Source organism: Lygodium microphyllum, chromosome 18 (assembly GCF_053477565.2).
Source record: "Lygodium microphyllum isolate KBCC chromosome 18, Lygodium_microphyllum_v1.1.10, whole genome shotgun sequence".
Taxonomy (NCBI): Eukaryota; Viridiplantae; Streptophyta; class Polypodiopsida; order Schizaeales; family Lygodiaceae; genus Lygodium; species Lygodium microphyllum.
The window spans coordinates 132,513,455-132,523,382 of record NC_141152.1 but is presented as its reverse complement, the minus strand read 5'-3'; positions in this window follow the sequence as shown (position 1 = coordinate 132,523,382).

Below are 9,928 nucleotides of genomic sequence, written 5' to 3'. Positions count from 1 at the left end.
ATGTGAAGATGTGATGGTGATGATGAATGGAGAGATGATGGGGAGGATGAATGGAGTGATGATGGTGAGGATGACGATGAGGATGCTGATGATGATGACATTGGCGGTGGTAGCAGCCTGACGGCGTGGCGCAGTATGGTGGCGGTAGCAGATCGACGGCAGGCAGCTCGTGACAATGCCCCCTCAAGCTTGGGAGGGGGGGGTTTTATAGGGTGATGTTGTGGGGGGGTGTGGGGGTGGCCACACAGGTGGCAGTTTGCATGCTCTCCTCCCCATGCCCCTCCACAAGCTCCTACACACACACTCTCTCCCCGCCATGCAACGGGTGAAGGAGAGGGAGTTTATAAAAAAAATTACAAATAATTCATTATCCTTTTCTTGGGGGGGGAGTTCCTACGGTGGTTTGCGGTTTTGAGCCACGGTTTCATATGCACAACGCCGCGCGGGGGGGGGGGGGGGGGGGGGCGGGGGGGGCTGGTATTGTTAGTACGCGAGGATGGAGCACTTAGGCCAAAGTTTTTTTGTCGCGGGAGATTATTTCAAATCGTTTTTGCGCGGGATCTAGGGTCATAATATTTTGTTGTAGAAATATTACACACCTGACTTTCTCCTTTAGGATTTCTTGTTTGTGGAGAGTTCCTTGAATTTGGTTATGCAATTTTACCAACTTCTCTGTGGCTGCTTTATCGTTTTGTGTTTTTACTACATGTAGCTCTTTTTTTACTTCATCTCTTTATCTCTTCAACTCCTTGTTTTGTAGCTCTAGGTGTCTATTTTCCCTAGAGTTGAAGACACACATTTCCTCTCAAGCCATATAGTTGTCTCTTTCTTCATCATACATATGTTTTAGGCTTTCTTCACCTTGCCTTGCCTTTAAGACCTCTTATAATATAATCATCTCCCTCTTTATGATTGATCATTACCCTTGTTTTTTCTACCCTGTAGGTTGCAAAGCCATTCTTTTCTTCTTCCAGATCTATAAGCGTGGCCTTTTTCTCTTCAGTTATCTTGTCGAGTTGACTTTGAAGTTCTTTTACCAACTCATCATACTCTTATGTGTCACCCATGGGTGAGGGCATTGAAGTGGTTGATACTTCCAAGCGGGGTTTCTTCAACCCTTGGCGTGATTCGATATCAGCTAGTGCTGCTTGCCTTTTAATTCTTACAAAATGGGGTCTCCTTTGCTTGGTGTAAGTGCACATTCTTGTACTTTTCTCACTAAATACTACACCCAAGCCATGACATTACTTTCATTGATTGCCCCTTTGGTGGTTCCTTGTATTAGGGTGATTGTCAAGGCGACTATGACTAGTGGAATCGAGTGTAGAGAGGCCTTTCCCTTACCTTATGCTACTAGTTTTTGTAATCTGCCTCATTTTCCGCTATACTTGTGCTTGGCACATCCTCCCATGCAAGGCTCATTATAGCCAATTCATGAGATCAGGAGGGTTGCTCCACTAATATTCTAATAGCCAAGCCTATTATGTGCTCCTCCTCCTCTTGTCTCAAACTTTCTTCCTATTCCCCTTACTTCTTCTTGCGCTCCTCTTCAAGCCTCCTAGATTCTTCTTCCACCCTTTACAGTTCTTTGTTTTCTTCTGTGGTGGATTGGGTTCTCTTGATAGGGATTTTTAGCGTGATCTTTCTTTTTCCTCCTTGACTTGAAAATTGTGAGCCTTATTGTTCTCATTGACTATCCTTTCACTTGAGGTTTCCTGATGCTACTCCTAAGTAGTGAGGTTAACTTCTTTCTCCTTAGTATTTGTTTTACTTTCTCCTACTAACCTTTGTTGAATTCTTCCTTCCCCTACTCTTTTGTGAGAACAAAATGGGAGAGCTCACTGGAGTGGGAGAGTGATGCTCCTCCTAGATCGGTGATGGTTGAGGGGTTTCTTCCACTACTTCTTCTCTTTCCACATACCCTAGGGCTTCCTTGATTATAGCTATTAGTACCCCTCCAAACCCTATAGTTGATGCCTTAGACACTGGTTTTTTCCTTTGTGACTCTGGTGTTGTAGTCAGAGACTCTCCCCTTGCTATATTAGTGTCATTGCCAACACCTTTGTTGACACTTCGATTGTTTTTTTGATATAGGCATTCTAGTTTACCTCATCCAATGCATTGACTGCGATGGGACTTTTAGCAATGGCACTCCTATTCTGTTCATGAGGGCATCATACCTTTGACTTGAGAAGAGGATGTGGACCATCTTGCTTGTAGTCTGATAGTGGGGTTGGGGACATCAACTAAGATGATTTTGTTGTTTGTGTAGATTTTCTTCTTATCCATTCCCAACATCTCATAGACATCTATCTTGGGCCTTTTCTCCGATTTATCATCTAGTCCCAGGCCGTTCTCCACCATTTCTCGGCTAAGTTCAACTTCCACCCTTTTCTGGTGGCATCTCACTGCCTGATTGTTAATGTGCTATTGTTCTTCTAGGCATCAAAGGTCTTCAAGAACTTAGTGCATTTTTTGTGATTGATGTCCTACCCCACATTCTACAAGTACTTGGCAAGATTACATTGTTCTATTATCTGCCCAATTGCCTCTTCAGATGATGTCAATAGCCCCCCCACCCAAGTTGTGGATGTTGTGGTAGTTCAATTGGTTGAATGCGCACATCTCCATGGCTAAGCTATATTTCATGTGTTCCTCCTTAAAGAATGGGAGCCTATTGGTTTTATCCTATTGCCTTGCCAATTGAGTTCCTATCACCACACAACAGCCCACAATTAGTTCTTCTCAAAGGACATTTCTTGCATAGAAGGTAAAGTGTTTAGAAAAACACTATCTCTTCTACAATGGTGGAGGCCTTAGTGAAGATGAATTCATATTCCTCCCAAGAACATAGTAAGGAACGTATCCCCATTTGCTATGGGTTCTCATGCTAGGAGGGCATATCTCACAATGGATTCCATGAGGTTAGATTCTAGCGGGGCTCGTACATAAGGAGGATTTCTTTGTGCAAGAAGTTGACGGGGACGTTGTCCTTTTTGGGCATCAGATTAATTTAATATTCTCGTGGGTGATTCCACAGCCCGTGATTTTGTAAAATATATATTAAATTTATGGACGTTTACGAGTTTACATTGTGTACTCAAATTAAATTAAGGTTAGGACAGAGTTCCAACATATTGAATTATTTTGTAGCTGAAAACTGCTAGATATTCACTTTTGTTGGGTTTTATTTAATTAGTTTCTAATAATTGTGAATGCTTCAATTGATGTGTAGAGTAGGCAATGATGGTGTTGGGTAGCACCGGACAATGGCATGAATCCAAATGCCTAGAAGAATTACTATTTTTGATGGGTGCGTGTCTTATCACTAAAGGCGTGGTGCCAATATTTATTTAAGCGCACTTATTTAATAAAGAGATGGACAAAACATTAATTATCTTGTATGAGCATAGACGCTCAATTAAATACTTCATTATTTGATATTTGTATTTGGGCACATCCCGACTTTTGGACGCCCAAACACCTTATTTATCTTTGGGAAAACACAAATGCAAAAGCAAAAGCATGCTATTTGTATAGTGGGCTATTTTTGAGTTTGAAGATAACACTCCCCTCTAACTAACCAAGAATCCTCCTCTCCAAACCATGAAAGCAAGAACACAATACCACCTTGAGTTGTAGTGAACTCACCTAAATTACCTTCTTTCGTTTGATGATTCGAAGGTCCAAAGATGGTTCCACAAACCATGATCAACATGATCCAATGATGTCGCTCCTTCGCATCCACAACAAAGCACACTAATGAGTCGAAGAGCTAGTAGAGAAGACAAGAAAAGCAAGATGATGGCAAAGAGTTTCACCTTCCCTCAGCCCCTCACTCACTACACCTCTCACTCTCTCCCTCTCACTCACTCTCAACACAGTGGAAGCAAGATGATAGACAATAAAGATTGAATAAAAAGCTTGAGTAGTCACATTGATAGAGCTTCTACATCATGGATGTGCCAAAAGGAGTGAATACAACTGAGACCTCCCACCCTTATATAGACCAAGAATTATGTTTAGGATTAGGGTTTTTTCTCCTTTCATGTTTTGCGTTTAGGGTTTGCATCGCTTTTGCGTTTTGCATTTAGGGTTTATAACCCTTTTGCGTTTAGGATTTTTGCCCCTTTTCTGGACATGCTACCCACCTTGTGGGCTCTAGGTTGATCACACAAATAGATGTGTGCAACCCATGCAACACTTGCGGATGCAACAAATATAATTGCGGGTGGTGAATACAATGTGCACATGAGTGAGCCTAGCTTCACAAAGTAATATATCCATGATAATGTGGTGATGTTCATGAAGTATAAATCCAAGTGCCAAAAAATAATGCATTGAAGCTCCACAAAAATAATATCCACCAAAAATAGTAGTCGGCACTTCCACTTTTGTAGTCTTCTCAAAACACCGTTAACAATACAATGTGCCCTAAAATACAACCGTGCTTCACCCAAAATTGGTACTTTTTAGGGGGTTCAGTGAGAGATCATATTGCCTATACCTTTCAAAGATTGTTCATAGATTTTCTAAGTGCTATTTCTAGTTGGTTTGGATGCACAAGTCATCAATGAATACTTCCAATAAGTTTCTAAGCATGTTCTTGAAGATGGCATACATGAGGTGCTAGAAGGTAGTAGGGGCATTGGTAAGCCCAAATGGCATGACTATGTAGGCAAACATCCCCCATTTGGTGATGAATGTTGTCTTGTGCCTATCATCCCCAGATGGACTTGCACTTGGTTGTTGCCTAAGAAGACATCCAAAAATATGTAGGCTTCATTTCTTGCCACTGTCTCTAGGATGTGCTCAGTGTATGGTAATGGGTAGTTTCTCTCTTTTGTAAGGTGCCCACCCATCGGCTGTCCAGCCACGCTTTTAGCGGTCTATCGAAAAACAAATGTAAGCATCGTTTTCTCGCACTTCCATGGAATGTTTCAAGTTTTGTCACCTAGGGTTTCCCAAATCCGCCTAGCAACAGAACGCTCATGGTCAAACCCACTAGGATCAACCTGACATTTAGGCTCTTAGTGGCCAAGGTCTCCTAGAAACATTTTAGCATTAGATCTTGGTCATCCTACTTTACGCAGAGATATCCAAGCCAAAGTAGACCCATGCCGCACTTGGTTCAAAGAGAATGGGAAATGAGAGGGATGCGCCGCTCAACCTCTCTACCCGTAGGGCATAGTCCCATTCTGGTCCCCTAAAATGGCATGAATCGGGTTCTAACCTAACAATACCTAAAGGTCAAACGACGGTAAAATCTTATGAGAAGCCTCCCAGTTCTCTGGGACCACCCTATCATAGGACGAGCCGTCAGGGGTTCTACCCACCCGCTTCCCTCAATAGCTTTAGTTTTCTAATCAGGTCCTACCACATAGATGCAACTCATATTACTCAGGTTAATTGTAGTTGCAAGAGTAAAGTTTATTCCAATACAAGCTGTATTTCATGTTGAAAAAATTTCTAGGATTTCTAGTAATCCTGAAGAGGTGTTGTAGGTTCTAGGTCTTTGTCTTCATCTGATTCCTCTATATATCCACAGATTGCACCTATGTGGCTTCATTTTCTTGGAGGCTCAATGTCTTTTGGACTTAGATCAGGGTCGTCTGCTTGGATGTATCCTAGCTCATTACAGTGGAAACATTGATGGTAGAGACATCTCCTACATATGTGCCCTATCTCTCCACACATATGGTATCTCTTATCCAGATCTCAAGAGTCATCTTTGCTACAATTTCCTGATTTAAGTTGTTGGACGATTGGATTTGCTCGGAGTAATGCATCTTGCAAGTCCATTGGACGCATTGCTTCAAGACGATGGTTTAGAGGAGTATTTAGGCCATGGCAAAACTTGGATACTTGCTACGCAATATCCATAGGTGGCGCATATTTTAGTAGGGTTACAAACTTTGAGTAGTAAGCTTCTAAGGTTAATTCCAGCTACTTGAGCTTAAAAAATTCATTTATCCTCAAAGTCTGGTAGGTTGGCGAAAGGTATCATCCACGTACAACATCTTTCAGCTGAGCCCAAGTGACAACAACTTCAGAAATACCTTGATCTTTGCACCATTGCTTCCACCATAACTGGGCCTGGCCAAGTAGCTTAAGTTTGGCTATCATTGCTTTATTGGTAGAAGCAGTTTGTGAAGCATCAAAATAATTGTCCATAGACTCAGTCCATATCCATGTCTTTGCTGTGATATCTATTCCTTCTCCATCAAACTCGGGTGCCTTAATTTACTTGAGAAGAAATTTCTTCTCTTGCATGTCAGCATTTGTGGGTGCAGGAGGTGCCTAACAATCAAGCCATACCATTTAGGTTATTCTGTTTAGGATATGTCTATGAACCATACATTAATCAATTACGCATCATTGCAAAGTTTGGCTCTGATACCAACTGTAAGGTGCCCTGTCCAGGCACGCTTTTAGTGGTCTATCGAGAAACGAATCTAAGCGTCGTTGCCTGGAACTCCCATGGAATGTTCCGAGTTTTGTCACCTAGGGTTTCCCGAATCCTCCTCGCAACAGAACTCTCACATCCAAACCCACTAGGATGGACCTGAAATTTGGGCTCCTAGTGGCCAAGGTCTCCTAATAGCATTTTAACATCGAATCTTGGTCATCCTACTTTACACAGAGATATCCAAGCCAAAGCAGACCCATGCCGCACTTGGTTCAAAGAGAATGGGAAATAAGAGGGATGCACTGCTCAACCTCTTTACCCGTAGGGCATAGTCCCATTTCGGTCCCCTAAAATGGCATAAATCGGGTTCTAACCTAAAATGGCATGAATCGGGTTCTAACCTAACAATGCCTAAAGGTCAAACGACGGTAAAATCTTGTGAGAAGCCTCCCAGTTCTTTGGGACCACCCTGCCATAGGACAGACCCGTCGGGGGTTCCGCCCACTCGCTTCCCTCAATAGCTTTAGTTTTCTAATTAGGTCCTACCACATTTATGTGTGACATTTAAAATTAGCTTCATTAATTAATCCTTTTAGAGAACATGGTTTGTTTGCATAACTTATAGCACAGACACAAAAATAGAGCAAGCCAACTATTGACAAACAAGTTCAAACAAGTTCCTTAACTTATCTTCAAGTTAATCTTTGTCCCCCGCCCATACAGGAGAAATTATGTATCCCTTGTCTCTACCAGAAGTATCTCTTCTGCCCTGCAGAAGTAACTAGTCCAAATCACATGGCACCACAAATTTAATCCTTTATCTAGAATATGATCTCCCAACATGCCCAGACGTTGGGAGCCACGGAGGTCTTCAACTCCATTCTAGATCTAGCAAGGAGCGTCCATAGCTCCAACTGACCTACAAGCTGTCTAGGAGCGAAATATCGTTCCCATGGTTGGCCTTTCCACCACTTGACCTTCGGCCCATTAATCGAGCAGTGCCCTCTTTGGGTTAATTCGTGGTGCGATCATGGAGGTGATCCACCTATGCAAAATATCCTTCCTTAATTAAATCCTTTAAGAATCAAGCACAAACAAGGCATTCAACCCTAATATCATTTTCCAAGAACACATTCCTTTATTCCCATGGCGACTTATCATCACAGACCCTTGCCATGCATTTACCATAAATCACAAGCACTTGGAATAATCATCCAAACAACAACTAACAACCAGTTGAATGTAAAAGCATGTAGGATGTTGTTCGATCAACCATCAAAACCAATTGCATTCTTTCCAAACAATGAAAAAATAGATGATATAACATTTCCATCATATATTTGCTCTCCCCCCTGGGATCTAAGAGCAATACTATGCAAAAATGTTTCTTAACACTTCCTTCCTTCGGCTAGGGCATATATTAAGGGTTCAAACGCTATTCATGATGTAAGTTCTATGGGTCACTTACCTTGATTGACAACCCAACCTTGAATTTGGATTGGAAAAAGTCATCATTATCCGACAGATCTCAAGACATCTTAGTTTTAACCCTTATGATTAATTTATTGTACTAGCTCTTAGTCAAGTCATGAGCCAAATAGGAAATTATCCTCGTATATCAAAATATGTTATATGCATAACGTGTAAATACTTGATAAGATAAGTGCGAGATGATCTCAAGTAATTAGACTCCAACAGGCCTTGCATTGAGCTAGAATCTAGCTCTTCTTAATATTTGGGCTCTTAGGCTAAGTACTTTTGAAGTATTTAAACTTTAAACTAGTACTTTCTATTCATGATTCTCAATGCCATATTCTTTTAGTAATTATGTTATTTATAACCCTTGACTATGCTTTAATCTAGCACTTGTATGCACAATCTTTTAATGTCATTTTTTTGACGAGTATGCCATTCATAACCCTTGACTAATTCTTCCTTGTAATTGCTCTACTAGTAAATAAGCCATATGTAACTAGGTGCAATTAACTTCCCTTGATATATGCACTTCACAAACTCCATCTTCCGAGTAGGTGAGATGAAATGATCTATACTCATGTATCATAGTATGGGGCCTAATGTATCTCATACGAGAATCAAAGCAAGCATCTATCAATTTGACAATACATTACTTACGACCGATACCGCAGTTGGATTGAAAATGATGCCTTTGCCCGAAGCTTCGTTGTTGGTTGTGGGATTGCCATCCGCATGTGACATTCTTTGCTTGGGGGCCATCGTCGCAAGTAGGCTCAAGAGATTAAGAAGGCGGAATAGATTCGAGATGGGAGAGCATAAGAGAAGATGGGTAAGTCGAGGATCGAAATAGAGGGAATTCAGCTAACTCTCTTCCTCCTTGCAGTCTCTCGGGGTGACTCTTCTCTCTCTCTCTCTCTCTCTCTCTCTCTCTCTCTCTCTCTCTCTCAAGTTTTCTCTCACAATCTCTTGGAGGGATATCCTTCTCTCTATCACTCTCTCGCAGCCTCTTAGGGTCTCCTTATATTTCTTGTGTGTTGAGATGGCAAGCTCAACACATGTGGACATGGATGATGGACCGCCTGGTTAGATGGGTCCACACGTCTACACTTAGCACGTCGGTGGTCATTATGACTCTCACATGGCCACTGACTTATTACTTATTATATTCAGGTTGTTACACCTATTTACAGCTGGCATAGTTATAGCGCCAGTCGACTAGTGTAGTCGGTTATGCATTGTTTGACTTAGTAGGCCACTTTCCTTTTATGTTTTATCTTATCTATACTTTGTGTACATTGTAAAGAGTGTGAAGAAGAAGAAGAAACCAGCAAGAAAACGTTTTGGCCTCCATCTCTCTTCTTGTCTCTTGAGGGAGCTTCTCCTTGTGCATTCTGTGTGTGTTCGGCGCAGCATCTTGAGCAACCCCCTCCACCACGCGATTCTTGACATGGTATTAGAGCCGCGCCATTGAGAGAGGCTGATTTCGAAGGTTGAAGTGAAGGAGAAGAAGCAAGGTTCGAGCAAGCAAGCTACGGGTAAGAATCTCTCCCATTCCTCCACTCCTTCTCTTGGATAGTGGGTGTGGAGGCACCGGAAGCAGAGCAAAGCAAAAATCTCAGATTGCAGTGAGATTTGGTGTGTGCAAAGAGCACTGTGTATTCTGCAGATTAGCCCTTTAGGGCTTTCCCGCAGTTATTTTGGGCATTTGAGGCCGTTTCAGGGCCCGTTTTAGAGCCGCAAGTTGCGGACAACAGTTTTAGGGTTCGCTGTGACTTCAGCTGTATCGATCGACAGTAGGTGCGCAGGTTACAGATTTCAAATCTGTAAGATTAAAGGTGTTTACCAGTGAGTAAACACGAGGTTTATCTGCAAACAGGTTGCAGATTGCATGTATTGTTGAGCAGACAGTGAAAAAGGCTGTCTAGTGTATTGTTGTGCACTACAGGTCGAGGATTGCAGAAGATTTGCTTGTTGTTTGGTATTATTCTTGTGATAATGGTAGAGAATAGTGGAAGCCCCATCATTGAGAAGCTCGACAAGAAC